Source organism: Sander vitreus, chromosome 8, assembly GCF_031162955.1.
Source record: "Sander vitreus isolate 19-12246 chromosome 8, sanVit1, whole genome shotgun sequence".
NCBI classification, from domain to species: Eukaryota; Metazoa; Chordata; class Actinopteri; order Perciformes; family Percidae; genus Sander; species Sander vitreus.
The window spans coordinates 10,291,908-10,307,922 of record NC_135862.1 but is presented as its reverse complement, the minus strand read 5'-3'; the positions used below and the strand labels follow the sequence as shown (position 1 = coordinate 10,307,922).

Genomic DNA, 16,015 nt, shown 5'->3' with positions numbered 1-16,015 from the left:
GGGGGTACAGTTCAATGGCAGAAGGGGGCAGTCCAGGGGGGTAAATGGGGGTATATGAATCCTCTCTCCAAAATTCAGATTCCTAGAAAAACACAAACTGGTCATTCATTTTCCTCCTCCTCCCCTGATGCTCCGGCCCTCACTCATTCAGCCAAGGAAATGATCAATGACTGCTGTTTAAGTGAAGGCAGAGGCAGGACCAATCTTCTACACATGCAACTATGGCGTCACTATGAAAACTACATAACCACAAATTTTTATCTTGTATCATATCAATATCTCAGAGCCACTCGCTGGTGTCTGATGGAGGTATAAGTAAAGTGCACAGTACAGGAAACCACAGGGCAAACATGCCACTTTTGTTATTCTTGATGTCAAGTTTACAAGGTCTTAACTGATCACACCGCATTGTACACAACATTTACAAAAATGTTTGGGGACGCTTGAAAAACGCAATCTGCAATAAGGTCACTGTTACAGTATTTCTTATGGACACAATCACATTTGATAAGTTAGATCATTTTCCTAGACCATATCCTCATTTTCCCTAAGTAAGATACTCTTCCATATTTTTCCACATTAGTATCCATTTATGATTATGAATGAAAGCTTGTCAAAGAAATTCCATCACTCCATTTTCCATGCTGATTGCTGCTACTGAAGCGTTCCAGATGAGCACACGTCATTAGGTCTGCCTAATCCCACATTAGTCTCCATTACTGAGACATGGCTTAATGATTCCACTATCTCCACAAATTAGGCCACCGCTGTTTTTCTCACTCTCTCTCACAGACACACACACACACACACACAGTGTTCAAAAGCAAACAAACATGCACACAAAGTCACATACACATTTTCAGTTCTTGCACAACTCTACCCCTGAGAACTACTTCCCAAGCCATTTAATGCATGCAGGACTTCAAGTTGCGAGTAATGTATGTCTTATACAGTATTGTATAGCCTATAATGTCAGCCACATATGACACACATTTTATTGGGTGATTTACTGGTTAACAGTTCCTGCTGAAGGGTTCCAGCATCCAGCATTACAGAATTAATGGAATGAAATCTAAACATAAATCAGCTCATGGGGTCACTCTGTAAGGCAAGGGGGCTGTGCACGCTCACACATCCTGTACAAACACACACACTACTAAGTCCAAGGATGGATATTCTGTAGAAAAGAAACCAGATATATTGTGGCTTTTACTGCTGTTGGCTTGTGTTCCACTTAATGCCCTTTACTTTTACACACACAGTATATCACTCACCTGCCTCTCAGCTCACTGCTAATCCAGCAGGCCAGAGAGCCAATGGGTCACTGTGGAAGCCCTGGCTGTCACTAGGCAGAGCAAGTAGGGTGCAGGATCACATCTACAGCACAGCTGAATGCTTTTTGACTGTTGCAGGCTTACATCTACACATGTGAATGCTACAAATGCATATGCTGTATATTTAACACCAGAACACCCACATCTTGCTCATATACCACATTAAACTAGAGCTGAGTTTGATTTGACATTTTCCAATCCTGATTTCTAACAATTATTTTTACTATTAATTAATCTGTCAATATTCTTTTTGAATAATTGTTTTAAAGATAAAATATGTAATCACACTTTCCATAACAGTTTCACAGAGCCCAAGGTGATGTTTTCAAATGTCTTAGATATTCAGTTTATTATGATGTAAAAAAAGAGAAAAGCAGCAATTTCTCACATTTGAGAATCTGCAACCAGAGAATGTTTGGCCTTTTGCTTGATTCTAAAAATTGCTGATACATTTCCTGTGAATTGATTGTCTTACTTCGATATGCATATTTTTTTCTAGCAAAGTGATATTTCTGTAAATTTCACCAAAGAGGGTCTCAAATGTTAGACACATGCTTCAATACCAGAACTTTGCCTGTAAAAACAGTTACAAATTAGCAAAGTTTTCATTAATATTAGGAACAATTTAATCAAAGAATAAGTAAACAGGATTACGAATCTGATAGATGCCAGTTTTCAGTAGTTGCTAAACGGCAGAACTACAGACACATTTGGGTTAGTACAGAAGAAGTACTGAGTAGGCCTGCACGATTCGGGGAAAAATATGAATCACGGTTTTTAGCTTAGAATTGATATCACCATTCTCTGCCACGATTTTTTTCTCACGAAGTGTAATGTTTATTGCACACATGAACAAAACAAAACAAATTGGCAGTACCAAACATAGATTGTTTTTGGCACCTATAGCGCATCACCACAAGCCTGTAAAACTGGCCATTTAAGTACAGTAGCCTACCAAAAATAGTGACATATAACACATTGAACTAAATATGGCCCTGATACAGGCTCTATCTGAACTCCTTGAACATGTCTTTACATAATTAAAACATGTTAATGTCAATGTCAAATGCTTTTAATAAATTAATTGAAGGAGAAAACAAAAAAAAACAAATCAAAGTCATTTAAAAGTGAAATCGTGAACAGGGGTGAATCAATTTATCGTGCAGGCCTAGTACTGAGGTTTGATACCCCCCAACAAAAAGCCATGCAAGTGGGAACACTAGCATATAAATATACACACGGTAACATACACTAACCTATACCATGAGCTGTGTGGCACATTAGGGCTCTCCGTCAATTGGTAAAACAGATGGAAGCCCCATGACGTATGCAGTTTATATTCTCATAAACCTCAACACTAATTCATGTATATGGACCAAGCAGGGACCACAACAGTAGTGAATGTTTGAAGGCCTGGTGGTACATCCAGAGGGACAGCAGCTGACTGATCCTGAGAGTAGACCTGAGTCATCCAGCAGAGCAAACAGAGGAGGCTGGAGTCCAGACTCTTTCAATAAGGCTGAGCTCTGAGCTAACACATGGACTAACGCGGTCTGGGGGGGCAGGGATTGGCAAGTTGTCTCAAAATGCACAATCAAGATGGTCTGCAGGGACTACAACACTCAAAAGGAAAATACTAATAAATGTAAAAAAAAACACACTCTGGATTAAGGATGAAGTCTGGACAAATTCTTTTGCTCAATTACTGACAGAATGTTTGAAAACATTTTCTAGCATTTTAAAAAGCCTTTTTCCTTCAAACAACATGTGGTGGAAAAACTTAATATTCACATTCTTCTGTGTTCTGCAGACATTTAAATTCACTATTGTTGCACAAGTTCTGTATTGGAGGCGTTGGGCAAACAGATGTGATGGTATTCAAGAAAATACTACTTGCTTTCAGAGCCATCATGCATCTTTCTACAAAACCTTCTACAAATTTCTGAACAATAATTCAAGTATACTCCGGCTGAAAAGACCCAACCTTAATACCAGGGGTTAGTACTACATCTCCACACATGCATAATGGCAAAACCCACTTTTGGGCCAACATGGTCTTATTAGGACCCGTTTGTCTGTTCTGGCATACATGTAAGATACTGTCAGATTGACGCCTTAGTTTGGAGCTTCCTACTGTAGCTGCAAGGCATGGCTGGTTAGTTATGAAAAACATCTCATGTTCTAGATGTAATTTAACCCATGGCTGCACAAAATACACACAAAAAGATGCTCACACTGAGGAAGAGCTGTGACACAGGTCTTATATAAGACCATCTGTTTATGAAAGGTCTGTCAACACTCTGAGCTCAGGATGATTGGCTCAGAGACCAAAAGTGTTGTCAGTGACCAATGTCTGCCAGTGTGTCAGTGCCAGTGCTTTAGCTGTGCCATGCTCTACTAGTGTCGATATCTGACTGAGCATCTGGAATTATCTCACCCAAATGGCAGAATATTTTCCTTGTTTAATGAAAAATAAGCCCTCAAGGCTGAATAGGAAACCTAATAAGATGTAAAGAAGGGGTATTTTTTTGCAGTGTAGGCAGCCTTGATGGTAAAGTGAAAACTGCTGACAAGTGATAGAGTGCAATCATTACCAGGGCAGGAAAATTAGTCTGGAGCCATTATTTAGTTTTCAACTGTTGTCTGTACAGCAAGCCTGTCTTTAATATAGAAATCCCACTGCGTACGCATATTACCTTTTGTCTTCGCGTTGCTTGCATATATGACAGTGACTGTTACAGCACATACAAGTTAGTCTGGATCAACGGAAGTACATTTCCAGGATAATTCCCTGACATCCGTTCCTAATGTCCCTCACCTTCCGCTCTCTGTGTGTTGCCGTTCTCAAAGTACCTTCGCTTTGGGAAACAACTTAGAGCTAGCAAGCTACACGCTGAAAATGGCAATTTTTCAAGAAAATTTGGGCCATGCAACAAGGCAGGCCTGCTTGGTTCTTTCAGGGAATGATTGTAAAGATTTTCAAAGAATATGTTTACGGCATTTACTTTCTAACTGGGACATTTTGGAACCGAAGTACACACAACGATACACTGGTAAGCGCAAATCATGTTTATCCACATATCCAGCTAATTGAAATAGTTCACGTTACAGTATTGTGTGAACAGTTAACTTCATTTAATATTGTATGTGGCAATGTCTTTTGCGGGGTACAAATGTTAAACCAAAACAAATTCCTTCCCAAGACTATTTTGCAGAGCCACCGTTGCTGCGTCCGGATCTTAGCGCCGCCCAAGACGATTGTGATTGGTGTAAAGAAATGCAAACAACCCCGAGCATTTTGCTCTCCTATTCTAGAATGTATCTGTGATATAATCAGACCTTACTCCACAGCGCTGTGGAGATAGGCCTGGCAATGCGTGACTACATACAAGTAAGATCAGACTAACAGCTAAACCTCTCTTTATAGACAGTTTCTGCCTGTCATGTGCAAAGTGAGGAAAGATTTAGTCCCATAAGAAATCTCAGAATCTCCTTGGTAGCAAATAAGCCATAAAATGCAGAGGAAAAAATCTCTGGCATCTGCTTTTCAAAGGGGCCATAAGGGAGTCTCGACTTTCTCTTGGTTACATAAACAATGAAGCTTTAATGTCCAAATGCCTTTAACAGTGGAGCTACTGCCTGGCCATGGAGATTGTTTCCTCCCCTCCCTCTTTGCACAAACTGTCCCTATAGGCCATGCTGGCTGAGTAAAACTGCGTCCTGAAATGACCAAGAACCAAAATACAAACATTTTCACCATCAACTCAATAAAAGTGGATGATGTGAAATATACATATCACTACATCGATGTATTATAAGGTTGCAAGACAAACTAAATCACAGGGAAGGAAAATTAGTAGAATTAACGTTAACAGAAAAAGCTAAGTAAAGGATTTACGAGAGGATAAAATACAAAAGCAATACGGAGGATGAGAGAGGCAGGACATTGCCATTCGCATTTGAACGTTCCCAGTGTAAGAAAAAACAGCTCTTGTTAAATTTGTTTACATCTTTCCGGCAACTCATTGTTTTTAACAAGGCCAAAAACTTGGATCCGTCAGGAAAATGAGCTTTGTTTTTATTTGAGAGAAGTGAGCATTTCTCTAGTTGTGAGCCAGCAAGCATTTTATTAGAAGTGATAGTACATATGTCTATGCGTGTGTGTGTGTGTGTGTGTGTGTGTGTGTGTGTGTGTGTGTGTGTGTGTGTGTGTGTGCGTGTTTACACAGCTGGAAGTAGAGAGCGAAATCACTTCAACTGCCGGGGGTTCCTGGGGTGTCTGCTGTGATCCCATTAAAAAGGCAGACAGGGTTTGGCACCCTCTCCAGAAAACAAGAGGACTTACCAAAAAATCCCTGCATTAAAGCTCAAAAAGCAGGCCAAGTCCCTACAAACCCCTGTTGAATTTACTTTAAGGGGCAAATGGCTCCCTCTCTAAACTCCTGATAGCTGATTGCTCTGGCAGGGTTCAGGTGGATCTGCTGAGTGGCCTCCAGCCCAGTTTCCACTCCATTCAAGTTTCCACTCAGACGCAGACTTGCCTCCACACCTCACTCTCGTTTCTCTTGCTCTCACTCCAACCCGCCCTCTTCACATCCTCCTCTTCAGTCCCAGTCCAAAAGCCAAAAACACGCCTCACGCCAGAATTATTGAAACCTTCATATCAGTAGGGGTTTAAGTATCTATCTATCTGTCTGACTGTCTATGCTGCTTTCTCTCCGTCCTCCCTCTTTTCCTCCTTTTCTACTTCCCACTATCGACCTGTACTGTAGTTGCCGATGGAGCTTCCTGTAAAATGTGATTCACCCATGAGGGGATATCACGCTGAGCATAGCTGTGGTGGAGATCAAACCAAACTCAACAACCCCATTCCTTGATTTATACATCTCACTAACAGCTCTTCTGAGTCATGGTCTGTGTTCCTGGACAGAGGTCCAGCTTTACACTATCGATCCCCAGGATCTCACCTCAGCAGTGCCACGCTCCGCCTGCCTGCCTGCATGCCTGCATGCATGCCTGCCTGTTTCCAGGAAAACTTACTGGCCACGCTGTGATACTGCTGGGGACTGACAAGCCTCCAGGGCTCACTCACTTCTCTAAACAAGGCCTTTTTCACATTACACACATGCTTAGACAAGCATGCTCAACCCCGGTCGCACTGTACACACAAGCACATACTCTCAAGAAAAATCCATATATCAAAGCATACAAGCTTAAGCCTTGCAGAGCAGTCAGCAGAGACCAAGCATGCTGCTCTCTAATCTTCTGGTCACTGTCCTGATGAACAGATATGAAGTGGGAAGAAAAGGGTAAAATGTGTGTGTGTGTGTGTGTGTGTGTGTGTGTGTGTGTGTGTGTGTGTGTGTGTGTGTGTGTGTGTGTGTGTGCGTGCGTGCGTGTGGTGGGGAGTGGGGGGGGAGAAGCATGCTGGGGTCCAGCAGGGCCTGTAACGTGGATCAAAGCAGCAGAAAATGGACTGTCTGTTTCATTAGCCTGCTGTCCCAGCCCTGCTCTGTTTACAGGCCTGATTGACCTGCAGTGAAAGCACATCACTGGCTGCTCACTTATCGTTTGTGCACTGTCCAGACCAATAAAACTCATATCCATACATAAACAAGCTGCCAGATCCTGCAGGGAAAAACAGTGGCGTGGCACAGAGAGTGAAGCACACTTGCATGTAATTATAGCAAAGACCAAGCAATTAAAATCACAGCATCGAACTCACACACTGTGGGAGGTGGGGAGGATTGTGGATTAAAATGATAACCGCATGTTAACCGCAACCAGACAGACAGACAGAGGGGGAGAATGTGTGTGAGTGTGTAGAGGTCTATATCTGCATGCTTTTATGTGAAATTAAATATTTGATAGCAAAACATAAGCTACAGTCATGTGAAAAAATTAGGACACCCATGCTAAAGTTGACTAAAAAGAGGAATAAAAAAATCATCTTTTGGAAATTGATCTTAAGGCCTTGATTAAAAAAAATGAAGAAAAATCCAACCTTTAAGGACACCAATTTTCTTTGTGAATGAATAATGTAATGTAAATAAATAAAATGTTCTTCCTTAAAATACAGGGGGCATAAGTAAGTACACCCCTGTGTTAAATTCCCATGGAGGCAGGCAGATTTTTATTTTTAAAGGCCAGTTATTTCATGGATCCAGGATACTATGCATCCTGATAAAGTTCTCTTAGCCTTTGGAATTAAAATAGCCCCACATCATCACATGCCCTTCACCATACCTAGAGATTGGCATGGTTTTATTTCAGTTAGCCTAATAGCTGGTTTGATTTGCATTGAGAGATGATTTTATGGAAAGTACCCCATGCCAATCTCTAGGTATGGTGAAGGGGATGTGATGATGTGGGGCCATTTTAATTCCAAAGGCCAAGGGAACTTTATCAGGATGCATAGTATCCTGGATCCATAGTATTCCTCATTTTTTAATTAAGGCATTAAGATCAATTTGCAAAAGATGATTTTTGTATTCCTCTTTTTAGTCAACTTTAGCATGGGTGTCCTAATTTTTTTACATGACTGTACACTTTGGAGGGGAAGATTCAATCCATACCTGTGTGGCCTTTGGTCTTTGGAAAATCAGTCGAGGCGATGGTCAAAAGTGCTGTAGGACACAAAAGAAAAAAATGTGGGTCGTCATCCTCGGGACATTTACACAAATCTACAGTACCAATTTCAGCAGCTTTAAAATAAGATTTACCTCATCCATTACTGATGTAAAAGCAAACAGAGCTTTTACTGCACTTAGCAAATAATGCACACTGGTTTTCATAGCAAACTGCAAAGATCAGTGAGACCAAATCTTTTCTTACAATGATAAAACCTCAATTCTCCTAAGCTGATCTTTTAGCCCAAATGGTCTCCTATCTCTCTCTCGAGCTACTTCTCGACACGCAGAGGAGTGGAATCTTTAGCGGTCATAAACATTTGACAGGATTTTGTAGCAGAGATAAACATGTTTAAATGTGGCATATTAATGTGGAAACTGTGATGATTTAGGACAGGACTGAGCAAGAACAGCCATCATAAAACAGTAGGGTAAATCTTTCTTGTTCCAGTGGGCCAATTTGCTTTGCAGCCAGTAGACTTCGACACACTAAACAAACAAATACATTAAACAAGTAACATCAACTAATCCAAGCAGTCAAGAACATATTTTAATTTGTAATGCAAACATATTTAGTAAAAAACTGGGTAGGTGCTGGGCGTAGCAATGGGCAAATACGGACAAAAATGTCTCTATAATCGTCAAAGCATTGATAGTGGTGCAAGATTTCAAAATACGTTTTAAAAGTGTACCTAATGTGGAGCCGGGAGTACCTGAAAAGTTCTGATTTTGGATAAAAAGATTTACACAGGGTGTTTTCACTTATAGTTCTCTTTAAATGAACCAAAGTGGACTAAAAAGTGGACCAACAGAATTGTCAGTTTTCTTGAAAGAGGACTCAGTTCTCTTTCTGGTCCACTTCAGCTCTGATGGGGCCTCAGGCTAAAATACATACAGAAAGACAAAAGGCAAAACAAACCTGAAGCGTGTTGTGTTCACATACGGTTCGTTTCAGAGGGGTCTAAGTCCCTTTGGAGTGTTCACACATGCCAACAAATTGTTAACTAATAGGTCTGAGTTCTTTTGAGACAACAAACAAAAAATAAAAAAGTTATGTTTGCATGTGTGTATCCTTTAGGTATAAAACAAAAATGTGTTGAGTGCATTTCCTTCCTCATAAAATATTTGCAAAGCCAAAGTATTTTAAATCTAGCATTGTTTACTAGCTTGCAGTCTTCTTCTTCAATGTCTTTGCTGACATATTGTAGCATACAGTGTCTTTCCAATCCTGCAATCCAATGTAGAAAATCTGTATCAGTATCAGTAACAATCTAGTCAGTGGCTGTTACCTCTGCCAAACATGTTGCTATTTGGTGCGGATATGGCAAGCTATGGCATGCAAACAAATGGATTACAGCATCATGACAGCACATGTGCCCACCTTTAGCCTGCAGCCTTACATAATAAACTACTGTGCTGCCAACAGCTGCATTTTGCGAGACCTGCAGGCTGTCCGGCCCCATGCAGACCTCCATTTCAAAATACAATAATTCTTGAATAACACCAATCATAAGCTGCAATAGACCTACAGTACTTTGCAACAGGTTAACAGTGATACAATCCACACTCAAAGTGTGGACATAATTTATTCCAGATCATCTATTTTGAACTACAACTACATCTGCCATTTGGAGGGAAATAAAAACCCACAAGGCTTTGATGATTAAGACATGTACCCCAAATACCTCTACACATTCAATTTCAACAAGATCTATGGTAAGTGCATACAACCATGCAATCAACTGTAGAGAGGGTAAACAGCATGACACGTGCCTGAACTTATACTCTGGGAAATAGCCCTCAAATACAATGAGCACACACGTACATACACTGTACAGATGCAAATAAAACATACATACACACAAGTGCAGGCGGACCCTGTGCAGGCCTGTTTTGAAAGGCAATGAGTTGAGTGTTGGAGATGAGGATGTGTGTGAAAGATTGGGCCTGCTCAGAAGCCGCTGTGCATGAAGCCTTGGAACGCACACATGGAACACGTAATTGAATGAAAAACGTTCTCTCGCTGGATCAAGACAGTTTTCTGGCACAGTAATAAAAGCATGAGGTCGGTACAGACTTTAGTTTTTTGCTACCCTCATTGTGTTTGCAGCACTTTTATTTGGTTAGCCCCTTTGAGTACTCGCTCTGCATCCTCCCTGTGCCAAGGCATGTATAATGTCATGAACGTGTGTTGTATAGTTTACAAAAAGTATAAATCAGATCTAATAAAGGGTGGAAAAGACCTGTTTCCATGAGTGAGAGAGACAGAGAGATTGGCATAGTGTTTGACCGTGCTGCTGCTGCTGCTACTCTCCCTCTCCAGTGTTGCAGGTCTCCTGCCAAGATGGACGAGTGCTGTGCTCCTGGTTTCAGAATTTTATCACAACCACACATCCACACACCAACACACAGCCAGTCTTCTCTCTGCTTGGCTTCTCAACCCACACCCTGACACTATCACTGCCATTCACACTTACATAAACTAAAGGCAGACATGAGGAATGAGTCAGTGGCATGCTGATAAGTATCGCAACAAGAGGTGCAGCAGTTTCATGCACACAAACAAAAATAAATGGTAATGTGTACGCCAGGCAAGGGCTGACATAGTCTACGTGATTTACAATCCATGGCCACAGAGAAAGAAACCATATGTGTCAACAAGCTCTTAGTTTTACTTGCTTTTTGCAAGCTGGCTGCCACAATTGACAGAACATATCTCATTCTACTGACTCCCTGGGAAAGTTTTAATTACAGTATCTCTTAGAGGAAACTAAATAGCAGCCCATTCCCTTAGTTGTATGGGGGATAGAGAACTACCCTCTGACCTCTGTTTGCATCTTTCACAGTTTTTTCACATGTAATTTGTTTAACTGAGAGGCCCACATGTTTGATCTTCAAATTCTCTTGGCTGTCTATGTAGGCATAACAATGTGGGAAATTTGAAAATGAACATGACTGACATCCTGTCTTTGATGTCAGATGAAGAAAGGGCAACTATAAACGGTGACAGGACCAATGACATGATCTGTTGCAAAACGAAAAATGAAGTAATATGACTGGATAGAAAACATTTTTCTATCTTGCACCCGGCGCAGTGCAGCACAAAGCCCGACGCAAGTGTCTTTGCTAGTGTAAGACCGACGCAGTTTCCCAACTAGCGCCCACGTCGTTTAAATAGCAAATGCACCTGCACCCATCTTTGCGCCCGTGGGCGTGCTGGTCTTACAGGGAGGTGTGGTCAGGTGAATTCTTGGCGTATTGCTATCTTGAGGCAGCGGGAAGTGATCGCGCCATTGACCAACAAAAACCTGATCTAAAGTCAACAGCGCAGCATCTCATTGTTATTTTAACTTATTAACGTATCTTATGCACAGCGCGCGCACACTATGCTTGTTACACACACACACACACACACACACACACACACACACACACACACACACAGGGAAGCACAGCAGCAAACACACATGCAGAAGATTACAAATAAAAATATTACGGTGCAAATCCACCATCATAATAGCAATGCACCAAGGTACAAACCCGCCTGGCTTTTAAAGGGAATGGGAGATGACACTCTGATTGGTTTATTGCATGTTACACCCAAAACACACCTATGAATTAATGAAGACACTAAGTACGACCCTTTTGAACCATGCGCCCGGCGCACAGACCCTTTTTTCTGCCCTAAACGCACCTGCGCCAGGCGCTTCACGCCGTGCACGTAGATCGTTAAAATAGAGCCCACAGTCTGTTGTTCTGCACAAAATAGGCAAGTGAAATCCACTTTTCATCACCTGACTGTTAGCTGAGTGTAAACATTAAACTATCCAAATAAAGTGTTGCACCCGGTAAAACACTTTTTACTGAGTTATCTAAAACAGTTACAAAAAGTAAGTATGATTTTATGGATGTCACCCCAATTTGTATGGTACTTCAGGTAAGAAAGGCAGAAAATTAAATATTTACTGAGAATGGGGCGATGGAGGGTTTTAATGGCATCATAAGAAATAAGTGAATGGTTTTGGCTTTGAGTCTTCGACCTTAAGTTTGGCTGTCATGTGTCCTGTGAAGCCAGACACCCTTGTGATGGTTGGTTTTAGTCACAGGTTTATATAAAGACAGAAAGGTGATTAGAGAGAGCGGATTTAGAGGGGCAATGAAAAGCAGACCGTACCTCACTGAGCAAGTTCCTTGAATAATTCCATATTTTCTTTCTGGCACACACAGATACTCGTTTCTTCTTTTGCTATTGTCCTATCTCTCTTTTGTGCACACAAATACACAAAACCATGCATCATAGTGTCATCCCGCCAACAGGTTTAGGTTCTAATACAAAAGTAACAAATTCAACAACTCTATGAGCCAAGGTTTTACATAAGGGATTACAGTCAGTGTGTGCACAAACTGAAACATTAAAATACATTTCAAAGCCATTCAGGGAGGTTTCAGTCTTGTCCTTTATAAATCACTGTCATAAGTGCATGTGAGGAGTTTCGACCTGAACAAGAGCCATGATAAAAATCAAATCCTCTTCAAGGGATTCCAAATTTGGACTTAGGATGTAAACTAGATGATCCCAGTCCTTGCTGAACTTGCTGAAACCATGACTAAACCAGCATGACATATTGTCATTCCTGTTTCTAATTAGGTCAGAATCCAGCTTTTTCCAGAATTATTATACCTTTGAGTATAACACCCTGGTGTACTGCAGTCCCACCTGCATCAAGAACACACGTTCCAAGACTTAGTAGTGACCCAGAAGTTGTTAACACTGCTTCATTGCACAGCTAACATGCAAGTATTTTGTTAAAGCTTACAAGCATATTGTAAACACATTTAGAACATAGCTCTTAATATGTAGACTCAGGGTTGCCGATTGATAAGAAAGAAAGAAACCTATTATAACAGCAACTTAACGCTATTCATTTGACAGAAAGACCCGATTACAATTCTTCCAAATATTCTGTCTTAATTATGATAAAGGGCCTTGTTATTCACCCTCGGGTTAAAAGAAGTTTTCACAAAGGTTATTCGGTCTGTGCTTTGCTGCAGGGTTATCAGACCATGCTGATTTATCCAACAGTAGAGGTGATGTTTTTACATTATTTGACATTATTAAAGGCTGTTTGAATACACACTGAAACTCATTAAACAATCCCTCTACAGGCAGCGGTCCAGACTCATAGTTTATGTGAAAAATACCACCTGCTTATAGAGGATGACTATAAATCTAACTCATAGAGGGAAAAGCTTGTTCATGTGAGGACTCAAATTACATGTTTTTAAGCAACAGTTTCCCATACAATGCTTCTAGACTCATGTTTTTGAGCTTCCTTTATTCAACTGCAATCCAGATGATAACTCCAAAATTCTTTATGTCCTCCAGCGACATGGTTATCATGTTTGATCAGATCACAAATTGGCAAGATGTGCAAGTCAAAACAAATATCTATATATATATCAAACGATTGTTTGATATATAGCAGATTCAAGCACACAGAGTCTTTAAACAGAGATATCCAGTCTTATGAACTGTTTTTGTGTACGGTGAATCTGTAGGAAGCATTAAGATCCTAAATCAAGATCATGTTGTTATCCAAACCAACGTCCCACTTGAAACCAGGAGCCATGACAGCCTGAGGCCAAATCACACTTCTGCAGGAACAAAAACATTGCAGCAGTCTGCACAGAAACACAAACACAAAAAACAGCCACACCACAACCTATCCTATCATATATCCTTCCACCAGCAGAACTAGAGAGGCCAGGAACCTACATTGCACTAAACCACAAGTCCCTTAGGAATCATGGGCAGAATGAATGAAAATCCAGACAAATACAACACTACAGTTGACCTGCCTGAGATTGAAGCTTACACATGTATAATTACACAAATGTAAATTTGAATAAAAAAGAGTTGCGGACATAGAAGTCTATGATCTCATTCTAAAAGACGTACTAGTAGTGCTACTTACAAATAAATCATTAGGCTGTGGACTTGCGGTCCAAACCAGCTAGCCCATTGATTTATAGAGAGCAGAGCAGTCGTATCACATTCTTGTTGGACCACAGCACGCTTTGGCAAGTGAGACCACTATTCCACCCCACATCGGCAAACACCCCCTCACCCGACATCCTTCTCTAACCCCTTCCGGGCCCCCTCCTAGCTACTGAACATAATGACTTACCCCTGCCAATTCACAACAGTTTGTCAGGCACCGAAACATAAAAAACAACACTAAAAGTGGAGACTCCTTTTTAGTTACAATTCGTTCTGCCAAGACATTTAGGTTTGTCTACAAAAATACATTAAAGCCCTATGAGACAGGAATGCCTGTTTTTATCCTGCCTACAGGACGAGTATTCAATGGAAAGTGGAGGAGAAGAGAAGTTTTGTTCAAAGTACACAGCAAATGTACTCAAGTGGTTATTTGCTGCATGAAGAGTGCGTTCTGGAACTGGATGGAGACATGTACTGTATCTCTGAGGAAGCTGAAGGCATTTGGTATCGTGGTCAGATTGGACCAAGAGACAGCGTTAAGAGTGTGCCTCGTGTCTCAAACAATGCTTTTGAATTACAGCGCATTGTTTGAGGTTTGGGCATATGGTCGAGTAGAGGGAATAGTGCACAGTGTGAACTCGACTTTCTGTGTCTCTTCATTTAAATCTCTGCAGTTCCAACAAAAGAAAAATGGTGGCTCTGAAGTCAAAAGTTTAACGGGATAGACACTGTACACTGATTCATTGGTTTATGATGTACACTCATCGATTTTGTTTCAGCAATGTCATCTTTGTTTATAAATGCTATAAGTGCTCGAATACTGCAAATGCAGTTCATCAATAAAGGTACGTCTACGGAGGATCAAGTGAGATTCTTTGTCATGGGTCTATCTGTGTTACTACTAGGGTTGGTCCAAATTAAATGATTGATTAATAATGTAATAACGATAACTTATAACAATGACTTATTTCACCAGTAAATTGCTGGTAAACGACAAAAACAAGCACCAGATGGGAAAATGTAAATTTTTTTACAATAACTTAAAATGCACCACAAGGCTGGCGAGTTTCAAGTAAACGCACCGTCTATGTTGTTTTTCCGACAAAGGCAGCTGCCTGCAGACTGTTATGTCCCGGTGTTGGAATCCTCTACAGGGAAATACAGTCACACTTTACAACACTTAACGTAAGCTGTCAGCATTTTAACCATTGTGTTTAATCCCGCTACTAGCTAATGGTAACGTAGCATTCCATGCAGCGATGCTTCTGAAAAAAAAAGTCATGCACCCTATTGGCACCGCATTTCGGTACCCAACCCTAGTTATTACAGTGAATGTATTAGATGCCAAAGGTCATACAGGGAATCTCTTTCTAGTTTAGTTTTTCTAGTCTTTCTTGGTTAGCAAAGTCACCTAGCAGCAAGATGGTCCTGGGTTCAAATCCAGACACTTCTGTGAGTTTGCATATTTTCTCCATATCTGTGTGAGTTTCCTCCCTCAGTCCAAAGACGAACTAGACGTAGGGATCATGGTTGTATGTATGTGTATTAACCCTGTGATATGTTCCTAAGTCCTACAGCCAAAATCAAGCTTCAAATCTGCTTCGGTTCTAACCAATAGGGGACATCAACAGGACTTCCCATCCACTTCTACAGTAAAGCCTGTGTATAGCCTGTGTTATATGAAGTTGGTCAAAGATTTGCTACCAGAGTGCCAGGCTAAAGGACTTTTTGTGAATCAAGGATACTGTATTCCCTGGATTATCATCAGCATGTGAACCACTCAGAAAAGCTTTACTGTAGTTAGACTATGGGGTCCTAATTTTAACAGGATGTCTGACCGACACTGTCATGGATTGTCTGAAAAATCTGCCTGCATTTCCCAGAGGAGACTTGAGGAAAATTATACAAATGGGCAGTTGATGTTTACTCTGCAGAGCAAACATCCACTAAACCTGTCTGGAACATAAAAGTGAGCACTGGAGTATGTATAAAGTGAATATACACACACACACACACACACACACACACATACACACACAGTATTCAGCATT

The 16,015-nt window shown here is 40.9% G+C and overlaps 1 protein-coding gene across 1 annotated transcript in view; it reads right to left on the bottom strand.

Annotated features, from left to right (window-relative positions):
- The window catches only part of znf469 (zinc finger protein 469), a 151,810-nt gene extending 143,850 nt beyond the window's left edge, over positions 1 to 7,960 (bottom strand). Inside the window, exon 1 of the mRNA XM_078256219.1 lies at positions 7,910 to 7,960. The gene's annotated coding sequence lies outside the window, so the exon portion shown is untranslated. The remainder of the gene's footprint in view (positions 1 to 7,909) is intronic.
- Positions 7,961 to 16,015: the final 8,055 nt, after the last annotated feature.